We start from the raw sequence: 18,154 nt of genomic DNA, 5'->3' as shown, positions 1-18,154 counted from the left end.
TAAAGAGAACATTTAATCTACTTTTTATGAGTGCTAAAGGGCCTACATCACAGGAAAAATATGTTTTGGTGGGTTTTTATAAAATTTATACTGAATATTACACATTTCTTAGGAACATACACATTTAGGCTATAATAACAATTCTCACAAAATTGTTAAAATGTGTTTATGAAACTCATAGCAGAGTTAAGTCATGAAGTTAAGTTGATCTTTCCTCAATTACTTAGCTCAATCATTAACAACCTGCAAGTTAAATAAATTAAAAACAAGTTATTGCAGCCCCTCAATCATAAAACAATCAGTCTTTCTACCTACAAATCTGTAGGCACATTGGGGCTATCAAAGTTACATATTTTTCCTGGATTTGGAAAACACTGTAGCAATCACTATTGAATATCTATAAAATTTAGCTAGCAAAATGTGAAATAATATTATAATATACAATTTAAAATATAAACCAAGTGCAAGTCCTTGGTCCACTTTTAAATGAAAGAGAAAAATCAGGAAAATGATGAGTTCAGCTGGGAGGTGAAAGAAATCAATATAGGCCATTCACACCCCCAAAGCACCTATGTACGCAGTTACAGAAGAGAGAGAAGAGAATAAGGAAAAAGAATAAACACTTATTGGGCATGAATAATATGCCATCTTTATGTACATATGTAAGCTATCTAATTGATTTGTTTTTAAGTCTCATGAAATAAGTTCTTTTAAATCTCCATTTTACAGATAATGAGAATCAGAAAAGTTAAGTAATTTTCCCAAGATTATATTAAGTTCTAAGCAAACTTAGCTGTATCTGACTGCAAATGTTACGATGTTTCTACCACATGAGTTTGATTGATTTGCCAACCTTTTTAAAGTCTCAAAACAATTTTTCAGTTCAGTTGACCCAATACAGAGAGTAAACACAGTTAAGTCCAGATGCATAATCTTTTACTAGAAAATGGCTATAGTCTTTGGCAACTGTCTGAACTATTATTTAATGGAGAATCAGAACAATATTGAGAATCCCAGGGGCTGCTATCTCTCTCTCTCTCTTTCTCTCTCTCTCTCTCACACACACACACACACACACACACACACACACACACACAATTCCATTCTTCCTTTTTTCTTTCCTTTTTGTTTATTTTTGTTAGTTTTTAACCTTTAAAATAAATACAATCTCCCAATAATGACTTTTCAATGGATTTTTTTAATGATCCTAGTCTTCTTTTTCCAATTAAAAAAAAAAGTAGACTCTAATTGTGATTTTTTTTCAGATGACGTACACATATATTAGTGTCTATGAACTCTGGAATACATGTAAATAAGCAAGCCAATCTGAATGCATTTTCTCTTCCCACCCTGAAAGTCTGGACAGGGGAAATAGAGACCCATAGGAAAGTATTCTGGGGATGAGGGAGGGAGGACAGATGTGAGACAGAGAAGTGAAGAGTGGGGCACTATTTTGCTAGCTGTTCTTTACACCTTCTAAGCCATCCCAGTACATACATTAAAGGACCTTGTTCAAATTTGGCTCTGTTTTTCTAAAAACAACTGCTGATTGGTAAAAACTTAGCTCTCCTTCTGGCCTGCTGGAGGGAGGCCTCTGCTGGCATGCTTGCTAGAACACATGCCATGGTTTGCATCTTAGCTAAAGCTATATCCAAGACAGACATTAAGTCTAGCCTGGCAATTTGATGGGATGCTCCATAATTTGCCTATTTCTACTCAACTGACTACAAGTTGGCAGAAAACACCTTGTTCACAGCTAGGACAATTGAAGAACAAGGCAGAAACTTGCAGGAAAACAGAAGATTGAAAGCAAAGAGAAACTCCATATGAACCCCACCCTCTCAGAGCCAAAAAGGAGAAGATTCAAATTGAGCAATGGTAGGAAAATGGAATTAGGTATTGTACAGCGGACAAGAATTGTTTATTTAAAGGAAGAGCATGTGCTTTTCTGTGTTTGTATATTTGGGAGTGCATATAGTTAAATGAGAATCTAATATATGTCTACCTTACCCTCTAGGGCAGAGAGCAGTATTGTGAAATAAACAACAGAGATCATTTCTTTTCTACCTGTAACAGACTCCTATTACTTTTTTTTATTAGTCCCTACAAATTATTTCAGTTATAGCTAATTTCCAGGAAGTCGAGCTTCTGCTTTCAGCTCACAGACATGTTTGATTTTGAAGGGTCTTTTTAAAATATTAAGTACATTGCATATTATTTTTCATGATTTGGAACACCATAATTGACATCAATCATTATTTTTCCCAAGTATAGTTATGACATTACAGGCATTAAATTATTCAGGGAGATTTGCTCCTTTCCAAAAGAACTATAGTCTATACAGCTTTCTGATTTGTAGTTCTAATTTTTGTTGCTTTTATTAACCTCCGACTTCCTTGCAACCCATATATTGCACATTTAATATGCTTCCATTTTTTAGTACTCTTTCTGTCTCTGATTTTGTACTGTAAGAAATACCATCATCAAGATAACGTACATGAAAAAAAGCTGAAAGGCACTGAGCACCTAGTGACCCTCAAATAATAACATGGTTTTGAGAGTTCAAATTGCTAATTAAAGAAGGCCCTAGACAAGTGCAATGTTTGAAAACATAGACTTTGGCTTAAGATAGCTCCAAGTTCAAGTCCCAGCTATACCATTTCTAGCCATATAGCTTTAAGCAGGTTATAAAATTTCCTAAGATTTACTTTAGTCAAGTATAAAAGAGGGATAATAACAGTGTTTAACTCATGAGATTAGTAGGAAGATTAAATAAAATAATGCACATAGAGCCCTTATCACAATGTCTTACAAATTAAGACCATCAAAATAATTCCAATAGTGAAAGTAGTGATATATAATAGGGACATATGATTTTTAATATTATCTTTAACATGAAGATGTTATCCAATTGCAAGTAAATCAGTCTGATTATTTAAAAAACCATGAAAATCCATGCCAGAGAAACTGCCTTACAATTGTTTCTACTTTTAGTATTTAAGTAATTAAGTCAACATTATGAATTTACTTAATATTTACTTTCGGTATATTCTAATAGTTATAGGACAATCCCCATTATACTAATTTTATTTGAAGTTATTTTATCTGCTTCATATAAAGAAAAATATCTTTTTAGATATTTAAATATAAGACATTTAAATATAAATATTGCCACTGGTGTATCTGTTAGCAATGCTATAACTATGAAAAACTACATATGCTATATTTATTTATTCATCTAATATATGAAGATCTGAAGATTGAACACCTACATTGTACTAGGTTTGGAAATGCAAAGGAGAACAAAATGGCAGGCACAGTTTATTCATGGAGCTTACAGTTTAGTAAAGAAAAAAATGAAAAACTGAACAGACAATAAACAATCCCCAATTATTATGTTATATGAAGACAAAAATAATAGCAAAGGTGTATTTTGAGGTGGAATCCAATGTAAATAGTGCAGTCAGGAAAAACTTTTCAGAAGATATATTGTAAGCTTGTATCTGAGGGATAAGGATGAGCCAAAAAAGAAAGTGAGGAAAGGAGTATTCCAGGCAGAAGGATCAGTCTGTACAGAGACCCTGTGATGGGAGAAAGGTTGGCCAGTCCAAGGAACTTAAAAAAACAACAACAAATTTCTACAGCGGGAGCTTATTATTTTGGGTTGTAGAAAGAATGGCCTTAGATTTTAACCCAAGTGCATTGAAAAGTCACTGAAGGATTTTGGGAAGGATACTGATTTGATCTGATATTTTAGGAAGGATATTGATTTGATCTGATATTCAAGATCTGATATTCAATTGATTGCTCTGTCTGCCTAAGGGACTAGGCTTGACAGGGAATTGAGTGACAGTTTGTGATGAGAACGAAAACACTGAGACTAGCTGACAGTCTATACTCATTTATTATCCAAGTGAGAGATCAGACTTCTTTGGTTAGATTTGAATTATTTTTGAAGTTAGAATTTAGAGGACATAATCACTAGTAATTGTGAAAATAGAAAAGAATAGCAACACCAAATTTGCAAGAATGTGGGCTAACAGGAACTCACATGCACTGCTGATCTGAATATAAATTGGCACCAACACCATAGAAAATAATTTTATATTCTTTTCAAAATTGTATAAGCTTACATCATTTGAGTCAACAGAGAGACCTGTCTCATGCCCTGAAGAAAGTGTTACATGTTCTTGTAAGTATGAAGAGATATATGAAGAGATATATATAACCACTGTGGTTATAGTAGAAAAAAATAAGTAAATGCTTAAGATAAAATAAAATAACCCATCCAAATTTCTATAAACAGAATAACTATTTTGTGATGTATGTATGCAATGTAACATTATATAGCAGTGAAAAATGCTAGTTAGCAACATGCATTAATATGAAGCAACGGCACAGATAAGATATTGAAGTAAAAGAGAAAAATCACTGAATAATGATAGAATCAGCAACCACTAATACAAAGAAGCAGCTCTCGCAGTGTTGTCCAGGGATATCAAAACTGTTTTTATGATACCAAGATGGAAGGAGAAGTCAGAGAGATTCAAAGTAGGAAAAGAATGAGACCATGTTGCTAGTTGTCACCTATATAGCATGAGAAGAAATGTTGGCCGTCTCTAGAAGCAAAGGTTGGTCCACAACTGAGAGCCAACATGAAACAGGGACCTTGATCCTACAATCATGAGGAACTGAATTTGGCTGTTAACTGAATGAGGTTGGAAGCAGATTCATCCCTAGAGTCTACAACAAGGAAAGCAGCCCTACTGACAACACGATTTGTGTCTTGGGAGAACCTAAGCAGAAGACTCAGTCAAGCCTTTCCAGATTTCTGGACTACATAATCTGTGAAGCAAGGAAATTCTGTGGTTTTAAGTCACAGTGTTTGCATAGAAATGTCAAGACTTACCTATATTTAATTATTTATATAATTTAGTCCTCTACAGGTTATTGATTAAATTCCCTGATTATAGCTATGATCCTGAAGGTATACAATGATTTACACTGAGACAAAAATGTGAGATGTGATGAGCATCTTAGTTACTTTTCTAAAACTTGTGATTTGAGAAAATATTTACTCTGAAGAATGTGACCCAAAGACAGGCCACAATGTCCAAGTCTTACTCGATAGCCAAAACCAAGGCTGTTTTCTCAGTGTCCAAGATTGACAGCCCAATCATTTTTGTAAAGAGGAGGAAAATACAGCTATGAGAACTGGTACAAAAATAAAAATGCATTATGACTCCCAGATGTGGGCCCTGAGGTTACCAAAATAGTGAGGAAGTACAGCCATCCCGAGGTGCTTACCCAAAGACTCTCCAAGGATATAGTAAAGTGAGACTTTTGTGAAAGTCCTCTTTCGTAGAAATTTTTATACTATTTCTAATGTATAAATATATATGTATATATATATATATATATATCGCTTCTCGGCCTTTTGGCTAAGATCAAGTGTAGTATATATATATATAAATTCCTCCACTTTGAAATGCCATGTTTTACTTTGTAGAGTATAAGATTGTTAAAATTAGCACATTTAGGCCCATTTTACTCAGTTTTCAAAAAGAGGCCAAAAATGGAGGTTTTGCTTTTTTTTTTTTTTTTTTTTTTGGTTTTATTTTTGGAGGGGGGAAGCTGGCTTCTGTAACACCAACACATCACCAAGGTTTCCATTCTCCTACTACCAATTCTGAGTACTAATATAAATATTTACATAAAAACACCTCGTGATATGCATGCTAGTCTTTTCTGTAACTCCGCCTAAAACATATCATCATGTTTAAATTAAGCCTTCTACAGACTTTCAGCCCATGATAAAGACATCACATTGTATTTCATGTATGCTTGTAAGTAACCTCAAATCTTTTTGGAAACCGAATACAAGAATTGAAATTTTAAAAAAGTGTATGTGAATGCTTGCTTCGGCAGTATATGTTCTAAAATTGGATTGATACAGAGAAGGCATAATCTCTGCACAAGGAGAACATGCAAATTCATAAAGTGTTCCAAATTTTATGCATTTATCAAATCAGCAAATACACTCATGATTTGTATCCATTGTATATATATTTTATATCAAAAGAAAAAACAGCAAGTACTAATGGCATACTGAAGCATTTAGAGGAAAATGTACCAATGTCTGTAATTTACTTTGAAATGCATCAAAGGTAAAATGGATTAATACAAGAATACATAAATAAAATAACTTATGACTACACAGGTATAGTAAAATGTTAATGCTAGAAGAAAGATGGTGGATTTTTAAGTGTATTTACAGGAAACCTCAATGTTATTTTTTGTTTGACAATTTTTGTTCTATATTATATTATGTATATTATATATACAGGTGTGTGTGTATGTATGCATACGTATACATACATAAGAATGTATTATATAAAACTCAGTATGATAGCATAAGCATTTCAGAAAAAAATTTAAATCTCAGGTCTGAATTTTTGCCTTTGCAAATTTGAACAAATGACCTTCTGTCTCATCTCTGAGCATTTCTTCATCTATAAAAAGGAGGAATGAAAATTGCTGTTAAGACTAAATAATATAATGTTTGTGACGTAGTGACCATGTGCTGAAATCAGAGCTCAGGATGTGGTCTTCCACTAAATAAAATAGAAATAGATCCTCCTGCATAAAGCTGAAACTCTTGGAGGAATACATCATTAGTAAAATCATGAATTAGAAAAAAATGTTTACGTATGAAAAATGGCAAAGACGAAAAATTTTGTATATTGCAGCGTAAATTCCAAGTGATATAAAGATGTCTGCCACAATAATTTGTAAACAGAGCCTGTCCTCATAGAGGGTTGGAATTTGATTTTAAGGAATTGTCTGGGACACACTGAGCCAAAAAAAATTAATGTAAATGGGCCTTAAATTGCAAAAATTCTGGTTTTCCTGGTAGTAACTAATGGAAATCCCTACTGAGGAGATAAACCCTCAAACCAGTTCTCACATGATTCTCAGTGACAAAGTCCAGCAAAATATGAACTGGCAATCTCAAGTTCCCAAACACATAAGGGCTATACCCTTCAGAAGAAGCCACAAAAACTAGAAGTGGTATATAATGAGGCCACCATTGACTTGAGAGGATAAAATGGTTAGATGCAGAATATGAAAAAGCAACATATATTTTTGAAAGAACAAAAATTAATTAAAATACAAGCACAGAACATGAAACAAAAAGGCAAACAAAAATGTCCTAGAAATAAAATATGTAACTACTGGTATTCTGAAAACTCAATGGATGGACTAAAAATCAAACAAATGAAGCGAATGTGAAGACATCAAATCAATAAACTGGAAGATAGATTGAGGCCTGTAGCCTGACTGAAGCACAGAAATTCCAACAAGTGGAAAATATGAAGGAGATTTGAAGAGATATAGTGAGTACAATAAAAAGGAAAAAAGATCTAATTGGATTTTCATAAGCATGAGATAGAGAGAATAGAAAAAAAAGTATTAATAGTTAGAGATACTAGCTGACAATTTTCCAGAACTAATTTGAAAACAAAACAAACAAAAACCCAAAAACAGATATTTATGTCAGTAAGCCCAAAACATTCCCACTCAGATAAAAATAAGTGCATATTTATGTGTATTATAATAAAACTACAGAAATCAAATAAAAATATTTTTAAAGGGGAAAAGGTAGATGTGTTTCAAATTAGCTATTAGATTGGCCTGCAAATTTCTCAAGTAGAAAAATACTTCAAAGTTTTGAGAGAAAATATGTACGAATCTAGAATTACCCAAATAAACAATAACTCAAGAATGAGAGTCAAATGATGCTCAAAATATTCTGCATATTTACCTTGGTTCAAGCAATCAGTGTGTTTAGTTTTTGAAAATTTATATGTAAATATATACATATATACACAATACTTTAATAATCATAGGATAGAGGTTAAATGAGGACATTTTTACAATTTTAATTTTTATTTATTTATTTATTTTTATTTTTTTTTTTTTGTCGTTTTTCCGTGACCGGCACTCAGCCAGTGAGTGCACTGGTCAGTCCCATATAGGATCCGAACCCGCGGCGGGAGCGTCGCCGCGCTGCCAGCGCAGCACTCTACCAAGTGCGCCACGGGCTCGGCCCACAATTTTAATTTTTAAATTCCTATTTAAACTACTTCAATATAATTATCAAAACCAATAATTAAACACTGATACAACACTATTAAATAATCTACAGACCTTATTTAATTTTCACCAATTGTCCTACTAAGTCCTTTTTCTGGTCCAGGATTCAATTTAGGATCACATAGTTCATTCATTTATATTTCCTTAGTCTACTCCAATCAGGGACAATTTCTCAGTCACTCTTTGCCTTTTACGACACTTCCTTTTGACTTAACCAAATGATAAATTTATCATTGTCAGTAGTGAGAAATCCAAACAGTAAGTATTTGCCACCTGAAATGATGCATCGCTTTTGTGGTAGTATTGCCAAAAATTTACAATCTTAATAAATTATCAAGAAATATTGAACAAATTCAAATTAATAATCATTCCACACAACAGTTGGCTAGCACTCTTCAAATTATTGAATTAAAATGATCACAGAAGGAATGAGGAAAGAAATTGGTACACATGCAAGTAAATCTAAATTAACTGTTAGACAGCAAGACGATATACAACACTAAAGAGAATAATTACATTGAGAGCAATATATGTTTGGAGAGTTGTTATGAAAGAAGATAGAAAAATGATTTATTTCAGATTGCTTAAGAAAGCATGTTAAAATTTCAGTAACCACCTGAAAACAGAGTGCTAAGATCTATATGTTTGTGTCCCCCTAAAATTCATATGCTAAAATCCTAACCCACAAGATGACAGTATTGTGGGGCAGGGGCAGAGCTTTTGAAAGGTGATTAAGTCATCAGGGTGGAGCCCTTGTGAATGGAATTAATGCCCTTATAAAAGAGGCCTAAGAGAAATCCTTCACCCTTTGCAACGTGAGGACACCATCTATGAACCAAGAAATGGATCCTCACCAGACTCCGAATCTGCCAGCACCTTGAGCTTAGACTCCTCAGCCTCCAGAATTGTAAGAAATAAATTTCTCTTGTTTATAAACTATCCAGACGGCCTTTTAAAATAGCAACCCAAAGGGACTAAGAAAAAAGGAAAAAACCATGTTTTACTTGCAAAAGAAGAGAGGTAAAGTAGAAAATTAAAACAGGGCAAAAGAAAGAAAAATAGAAAGCACAAAATTTATAGGAAGAAATAAAAACGGATAAGTAGAATAAGTTCATCACTTATGAGGCAAGTATAATCTAACTGGATTTAAAAAGTGACTTTGTTGTTTACAAGGGAGACATTAAGTGAATCATAACTTGAAGATATTGTAACTGGATTGATATTAATAAAACAGATTTTACATCCAAAAGTATTATTAGGGATACAATGGATCCATAATAATGATAAATTTTTCATTCCTTTATTACCTGTAGGGTGAACATGATGTAGAATTATTGAAAGACACTTACAAAGACTTGTGTAAATAGAGAGAGAAGCCATTTTCAGAAAGGAGTAGCCTCTGTACATTTATGTAAGTCTTTCTTACTCTACTGTATAGGCAAATGGTTAAAAATTGACAAGATAATTTCATAGGTCAAAGGGTAGGGGGAGGAGGAGGAAGAGAAAAAATAGGGAGAGGAGAAGAGGGGTTAAGGAGAGGAGAGAAAGAACTGCCCTTCTCTAAATGAAATTTTATTTAAAGTTACACAATGAACATTTAAATTCTAGCCTACAGATAAGTGAACTAATGGAACACAGTGGAGAGCTCAGAATCAGAGTGCTGAATCAGTGGAAACATAGTATGTGGTAGATGAGGCCAGGTCAGGAGAGAAGGACACATTATTCAATAAATGGTGCTGGGACAGTTGTTCACGTGATAAATTAAATTGGATCCATTCCTACAGGATAAGTACCCATAAAATTAATTCAAGTCACATTAATCCTAAAATAATGTGTAAAAATAATTCTTTCTATCTTGGGGAAGGGAAATGTTTATTAAACAAGATCTAAATAGCTAAAACAAGAAAAACAAGGATAATAAATTAGACATTTTCAAAAGTTCATCTCATTAAAACAGGCAATATGTAAGTAAAAATAAAAGCCAAACACTAGAAAAAAAAAAATATGTAAAACATAATCTGTAAAAATTTGTACCCAAAATATGTAAAGAAAGCATATGGATCAATAAGATAAAAAGTAGCCTATCAAAAAAGAGAGGTAAAGATTATGTACAGACAATTCCTATAGGAGGAAGTCCAAATGGTGTGTGTGTATCTGTGTGTTTATCTGAATGTGTGTTCAACTTCTATAGTGATCAGAGGCACTTAAAATAAAATCATAAGAGAAAAATAATTTTATACCCCCATATAATTGGTCAGATTAAAAATTCTCCCTCCCTCCCTCTCTCCCTTTCTCTCTTCCTCTGCCTCACACATGCACACACACACACGTATGCACACACACATGCATATACACTCTACTGTGAGTGTGGCTGATTACAAGAAGCAACAGAGTATCTCATGCATGCCTGATGAAGGTGCCAATTGGGTCAACCAAGTTTGACAGCAAGTTGGTGCATCAAATAAAATTCTGTGAGCTTGCTTTCTCTCTGTCTCTATGTATATATATACATATATATATACTCAAATCAAGATATAGAGACAAAAAATGCTTGTTGCAGCATTGCTATAAGAGCAAAATATTCATTAGAAGATGAAGGAATAAATCAATTGTGGAAGCGCCTGTTGAGGTCATCAATGGTTTCAGTCACATTTTCTTTCTTAAGCTGAATACTGAATTTATGAATACTCATTCTACATTCTTTATCCCTTTTAAAATACTGAAATATTGTATAATTATTTAAAAAATAAAAACAGAGCGTTAGTGTAAGATGAAAATAACAGAAATCCTGAATTTGAATCACTGTCTCCTATATATATGAACCTGAGAAAAATCACCTAACTTCTGTAAGCCTGACTTTTCTCATTTGTACACTTTTGTAATAATCACACCTCTTCTATTACTCACAGAATTTTCAGGGACCTCAATGAAATAACACATGTAAAAATGTTTTGTAAGTTAAAAAATCAAACAAATATTAGTTTTTTAATAATAGTGTTGTTTCTATTATAATTGCAATAGAAATAGTTACTTTTATCATCTGAGTAAGTAATTTACATAGTCTGGTTTCTTTGAAAATGAGAGCTTGAATCAAATGTATTTTACGTAGCCTCTGCACCTAACATTCTGAAACTAATTCATGATTAGAATTAAATAGTGAGAAAGAGAAGAGTGGTGCTTATTAGTTTCTGAAATGCAATAAGAAGTAATTATCTTAATAGTTATGAGTTATAATGAAGATTAAACAAGTAACACTAACACATTTAATATTCTGCAGAGCTAAAAATATTTATTTCAATACCTATTGCTATTAGTTAAAATCACTTCATGCTGAAAAATGAATCAAGAAAGATTGGATTGAATTGGCCAAGTGCCTCTAAGTGAATGTGAAACACATTTAAAGATAATATTGAATGACATGTAAGAAGATCAACATATTTTAACAAAATTGCTTATTCAGTGATGCCAGAATTTCTCAGAATGATAAGACATTGGAAAAGACAATATTCTTTATGCAATGTTAGCAACTAAAAAATTAGATTTTTCATCACAATCAGAAATGAAGAATATCAGCACAGAGAGCAATCCTTCTGACTCATTCATTAGAAAAATAATGCTTTTCTTGAGCCTAAATATAAAATCCAAGGGACACTTGCTTTCTCTGAGCAGTACATCTGAGATGCACCCCAAGAAAGCCCTGCTTTGCAAAATTTGATCAATGCTGAGCAACTCTGGTTCTATTCATTAACATATGGTAATTACAAAATCCAAACACAACAAATAAGGAATCATAGACAACCTGCTTAGAATGTGAGACCAAATACTGTCACCATCAATTCTTGGCTGTATAACTTCTGTTTCTTTATCTGAAAAATGGCAATAATTATAGTGAAAATACACATATGTATTACTGTAGAATTGAATGAGTGAATGCATAGAAAATGTTTAAACAATGCTTGGCACATAGTATTTTTTCAGTCTCAGTAATTGTTAGCTGATGCAACGGCATGTATTGGGGGGAAATTATGAGAGTAATTGATAATTTTGTGATTAATAACCCTCAAAAGTCAGAATTCTCTATTATCTGTTTATATATCTTAAACTTGCCTTCCTAGGACTCTGAACCACAGAGATTATTGGTTATAAAAATTGTCAGGTTTATTAGGACCTTTCTCTTGGGCCTAAAATTGCAGTACCTTTGCCTTGGAATATTTTGCAGCAATTCATAAGCAACCTATTCTTTTTTACTTCTATGTTTTTATATCCAATAATATTTTCAAGAATTTTTCTATTATCTGATTTGTCTCTTTTTTTTCTTTCTTTAGATGCACTGGATTTTCTTTATCTTTGTTGAATAGCCTCCTTTTGTTTCTTTTTCTAATTTCAAAGTACTTTAGCTAATATTTCTCAGTATTTAAAGGTATAATTTATTAATAACATTTATGTTCTAAAGTGTATTATGTTTTCTCTATTAAAGATGCTAATTAAAATGAAATATTCTCATACACAGCAGGGAGATGCCAAATGTAATGTTATCCAACCACACCCAACCAAATTCCTGGAATTTTTGCTCATCATCATCAATTTCAGAATCATAGGCTTTAAAACTTACAGAGAACACAGCAGTCATCTAATGCAACCTCCTCATTTTTACATAAGAATTTCAAGGTCTGCATTAGATAAATTTATCAGGCTAACTGAGATTATAAACCAAATCCTTTGACTGTGAATTCTGAGTCATTTCTGCTAAAAACACACCAGTAATTTAATCACATGAGCAAAATGCCATAAAATATAGCAAGTGATTTACTAAATAGAAAATAGTTTATTTAATATAGAATATATAACACATTATTCCTTTCAATGAAATTTTAAGTTTTTGTTTTTCCTTACCTAAAATGTTAATATTTCTACCTAAAATTTTTACCTTTCAGGTATTTCTAGACTCCTTAACATTTTCTAGAACTTACATTTTTTAATTCTAAAGAGTCATTTATTCCACTCAGCTAGAAACCAATGAGATGGTTTCTTTAAAGGTTCAATGGCAAATGTCATCAGTAGATATTCAGAGCACCAAAAATGTACATAAAAAGTTACTTTGCACTTTAATATAATTTTAAAATTAATTATTGGCCACTAATGTCCTAGAATGTATTCAGTGTTTTTGAAAATGTGTGCTATTCATAAAGGTTTAATATTTCTAATGTTTTTGTAATGTGTTAGGTTACAAATCAGGTTGAATTTTGGACTGAGAAACATGTAGAAAAGATGCAGCTGTAATCATTCATTTTTAAAATGCAAAGTTGAGAGATGTTTTAAAGGCATATTTTCTAGAAGAGGAAAATAAGAAGGGAAAAATTCCAAGGCGAAAAAAGTGTTCTGAAATCCTAATGAAGAAGCATCTTGCTGCTGGTATGAATTTTCCTTCAGATGATCATAAAGGCATCAATATCAGATTCCAAGATTTTCATCTCTCTTTGTGAATGTTCATAATTCATTGACATAGCATTTGAAATAGCTCATCATTCATTTATCCAAAAACATCTCCAAATACCAGACTGTTTGAAAGTATGTGAATAGTCACAAATTATGTCATGAGTGAAAGTTCCTAGCTATTTTCATTTCAGCACTCTTCATATTTCTCAACTTGCAGATCATTTTATTTAAAAAAAATCCATTATTACCTTAAATGTTTCTTTGTTCTATCTATTCAAGAATTTTTCAACTATGTATTATACATATTTAACATGTATTATTTTTAAATTATATTGAACACTTTACTTTCAGGTAACTTTAGATCCTATTTAGAGCAATTTTTAAAAATAAGGAACCAAACTAAGAAACTCTGATTTGAAGTCCATACATAACTCATCTATTAGAGTTGACACATACATAAGTCACAACAAAATGACAGATAATCATCTCTATCAGCGATTTTTGCCTGCTGACTCTCAAGTCTTGCGAGAAGGTCTAGACTGTTTTGGAAGCTATTGAGCACTACAGGTAGCTTTTAAGCTCCTGCTACACTTATCCTAGGGACACTCTATCTAGGCTGTAAATTTTCTTCAGTACAAGTTAAAAATGGATGTATTGTTACTATTGTAGTTGGTATGGAGGTGAGGATGGGGGACAGTGATGGTGGTGATGGTGACGGTGGTGTGGAGGAGGAAAGGGCCAGAAACATTTCCTCAAAACTCTAGTTACAATACAACACCAACAGCTATGGAAGAGAAGTTGATTTTCCCTCTGCCTAGGCATTCTCTTCTTGCAGTCAATATGCTTGGCCATCCTCACCTTTCAGGTCTTAGGTAAAATTACATTTCTTCAGAGAAGCCTTCTCTAGGAAAAAAAAAAAATTAAAATAAGAAATATTTTATCCTGGTTAACTCTATCATACTACCCCAATTTATTTCATTTATAGCCTTCATTACAATCTAAAATTATCTTGTTTATATGATGATATATTTTCTTTCGTTAGTTTCACCCTGCTAAAGGAAATGAGCTCAAGACCTTTTCTGTCTCATTTGCCATTGCATTCAACCAACTCTAAGGTTATCATTTGGCTTTTTATTTACATTTTACTGCAGGAAGGGAACATGCTGGCCATGGTGTTATGGTCTAAGTGTAAGCCAAATATTCCTGTGAATTAAAATGTTGGTATTTTGCTTGTATATATCTACACTATTCTGCTAAGCTGAAAAAAAAAAAAAAAAAGATACAGTTTTGGGACCTGGAAAGTTGGAACATGGTTTCTGTATTTTCATGACCTTCCAGGAATAGCTAATCCCTTTCCCTACCTATTCTCATCTTTGAGAGAATAATGAGAATTATTCTCTTAATAGGAAATGTATAGGGAATCCCCAGCTGGCTTTGTTTGTGATTTCCATTCTACTCATGGGCCTCTCTGGCTGAAAGAGACTTTTATTGACTTACCTATTTTCTTCCCAGATTTCTTCAGTTACTGTGGGTTGCATAACTCTTACCTTGTCTGCTTGGCTTAACATATTGACTGTTCTCACTTTTTTCCTTCTTATAATCCTCTTACTATCCTCGTTTCAGTAAGTAGAAGGCGATTCTCACTACACCAGCTATATGCCTTACAATGACGAAGATGACAATCAATTCAGTTTCTTTTTTATTTTAAGTGCAGAGTTCACATTTTTGCAGACATGCAAACAAATTGGGCATATACACCCTGAGTTAATATTAAGAACACCTGTTAAATTGTTACAAGTCAACATTATGATCACAGTATGAACTCTAATCAATATTACTGGGAATCCCATTACCCAACAGGGAAAATTTTAAAAATCTGATTTGAGCTTATGATAAAAAACATGGCTATACCAGAGCTAAAGGAAAACAAGATCATTCTAGATCCTAGCCACATTGTATAATACAGACTTGTATAAATTGTCAACAGGAATACCTTGCTTTACAGGCAAGCCTTTGGAACTTTATTAGGGAAAAAAATTTACTTCGTTGAGTAAGAAATTTTGGAAAAAAACTTACAAAAGAATTCTTTTTTTAATTTATGAAGCTTCTATAAATGCTGATCTTACATGATACATGTAAACTACACCTAAACTGTACAAAGATATTCAGTGCTCCTACAGGATTAGCTCATATGTCTCATGGACATTAAGTGATATATTTTCCTATGCGAGTCAGTGCAGTGTAAAGAAGAATGCCAAGTTTAGTGCTGAAAATTGGACAGTCCTGGGTTTCCAATCTGTCACTTTCTAATGATGTAGTCCGGGGCAACTTACATAACCTTGCTAAATTTTGACTTTCTTAGCTATGAAATGGGAATAATGCCTACTTTTAAGAGTTGGCGTGATATATATAGAGAAATGAAAAGTGTGAAATACACAGAACTCAATAAATGGTAATATTTTTATAATTATACCCCCACTTGGTTGAAATATCACAACAGTGGCAGCTATTGACGAGGTGAAATGACATTAACACATCCCATGTATTCATATTTTAACTATTTCAGGGGAATCAGTGATAAGTCTTGACATGACAGGAGATCAACTAATGCTATGCCTTTGCTTATGTCAATTCTGCTATGGATTAAGCAATACCTACACTCCCTCTGTCATTTCTTGGGAGACCTTTGATCAGTAAACCACACCAACACCCTTTTTACTTTGACCATGGCCACATTCTTTGTGTTTCTACAACTCTGAGGGAATAAGATCACAGATAGAAGAGTAGAAATGGACATTACTTGGCCTTTATTTGAGTTCACTTTTCTCATATTGCATCATGATGTGGTTTATGTCCTCTTATTTCTTTCTCTAGCAAAGTGAAAGCACACCTATTAAAAGAGAAAATTACTAATAGGCCAACCTCACACATTTTTTGGTTTGCATGGTTTTATTACCTTATAAGTAAAAGATGTGACATGTCCCATCAATGGCAGGTAAATATTTTTCTGTTTCATTTGTATCATCTACCAGAGCCACTAGGCAGGATTACCCATATATCTTCTACCGTAACATTCACTGCACTTTACAGGGATTAATTGTGCAAACGCTTTTCTTCCCTTCTAGAGAGTGACTTCCACAAAGTTCTCAGCACTTATATAATATAACAATACAATAATGGATAGAATAATGAATATGTAAAAAAGCCATGGATGAATAAATGAATGAATGGACACATAGCAGTGGAAGAGTAGAGCTTATCAGCTGGATCTTCATGTTTTGAGGGCTTACTTGGGAAAGAAATAATAATAAGCCCTGAGAGTAGCAGAAGAGAATCTCTAGCTGAAAATCACTGAAATAGTTAGGGAGGTAACACATATTGGACACAGGCCTTGAAAGATGAATATGCTATGGGCAAGTGACATATAAGGAAAGGGTCCTCATGAAGAGGGACACTGTCAGCAAAGACACTGAGGTGAAGTAGGCCAGCATGTGAGTGCCAGTTCAGCAGCCCCCAAACACTGGAGTGCAAGAGACCTAAGTAAGGAGGAGGAAAGAGAAATATGTTTGGAAAAGTGGATTAGCAAAAGAAGAGGGTCCTGTTGCAAATCCAAAGAATTGCATAACAAAAGACCTCAAAAAGATTCACCCTTGAGAAAGTAAACAAACAAGAAAATGCTTTAAATCCCCATGAACCTAAACAAATGCCAGTTGAAACAGCAGGTTTTTAAAATGTGTTTTGGTTTTTGTTTTCTAAACATTAAAAAAAAATATTCCATGCTGCTGAGAGATTTGTGTTGATATTTTTTTCATAGTATTCAAACACAGCACTGGGCTTACTTTTTAAAAAAGGAATAAAAATGAAACTTTAGAGATGTGTCAATGGGGACAGTAAGGAAGAGACAGACAAGGGAGTCAGTGGTAAATTAAGAAAAATCAGTGAGTAGGGTTTAAGATTATTAAATGGACACAAAAGTAAACTGTTTGGCATCACTCTCATATTTGGGCTTCACATGTAAAAGTCTTATTGAAGTATTTGCAAAGCAAGGAGAAACACACTTTAAATGTTTTTGTGCATACCACAGTTGCCATTAGACAAAAGTCAATTTGACTTAGCAAGCCTTCAGTTAGGTTGCCAACCATATTAGTCATCCAAATAGCAAATCTCTCTCCAATTCAACAAAGAGAAACTTTGCAACAAACTCTGCCATTTTTTTTTTCACTATAAAATCCATGCTTTCTTGCTTGTTGTCACTTGCCATAAATCAGCTACTTTTCTAAGTTGTGATAATACTCCCTTTGGAAGGGAGATCTTATAAATTGTGATGTACCATTGCTGACAGCTGAGATTCTTATAAAGCCCAGTTATTTTACACACAAACAAAACAGTATCAAGCCACGAGAGAGATTTGTAGCTCAAAGCTCTATTCATTTCTGTGATTTCTCTGTTACAGAGGAGCTGTATCAGATTTATGCTAATTAAAAATTCTTTCAAGTTGGAGGGAATAAAAAACCTCAAGGAATGTGCTTTCTGAGCAAAAAATAAAAGTAATCACTACCAC

General features: G+C 33.1%; 1 non-coding gene and 1 pseudogene across 1 annotated transcript; both read left to right on the top strand.

Moving 5' to 3' along the window:
* The first annotated feature begins 5,421 nt into the window (after positions 1 to 5,421).
* LOC134364861 (U2 spliceosomal RNA) lies at positions 5,422 to 5,565 on the top strand (annotated as a pseudogene).
* A 347-nt stretch (positions 5,566 to 5,912) lies between these two features.
* LOC134365513 (U6 spliceosomal RNA) lies at positions 5,913 to 6,015 on the top strand. Its single transcript, XR_010022115.1, has one exon. It is a non-coding gene; the product is annotated as a U6 spliceosomal RNA (small nuclear RNA).
* The last annotated feature ends 12,139 nt before the right edge of the window (positions 6,016 to 18,154 follow it).

Source organism: Cynocephalus volans, chromosome 1, assembly GCF_027409185.1.
Source record: "Cynocephalus volans isolate mCynVol1 chromosome 1, mCynVol1.pri, whole genome shotgun sequence".
NCBI lineage: Eukaryota > Metazoa > Chordata > Mammalia > Dermoptera > Cynocephalidae > Cynocephalus > Cynocephalus volans.
Note: the sequence above shows the minus strand (reverse complement) of the source record. Positions and strands in the feature narration are given on the sequence as shown.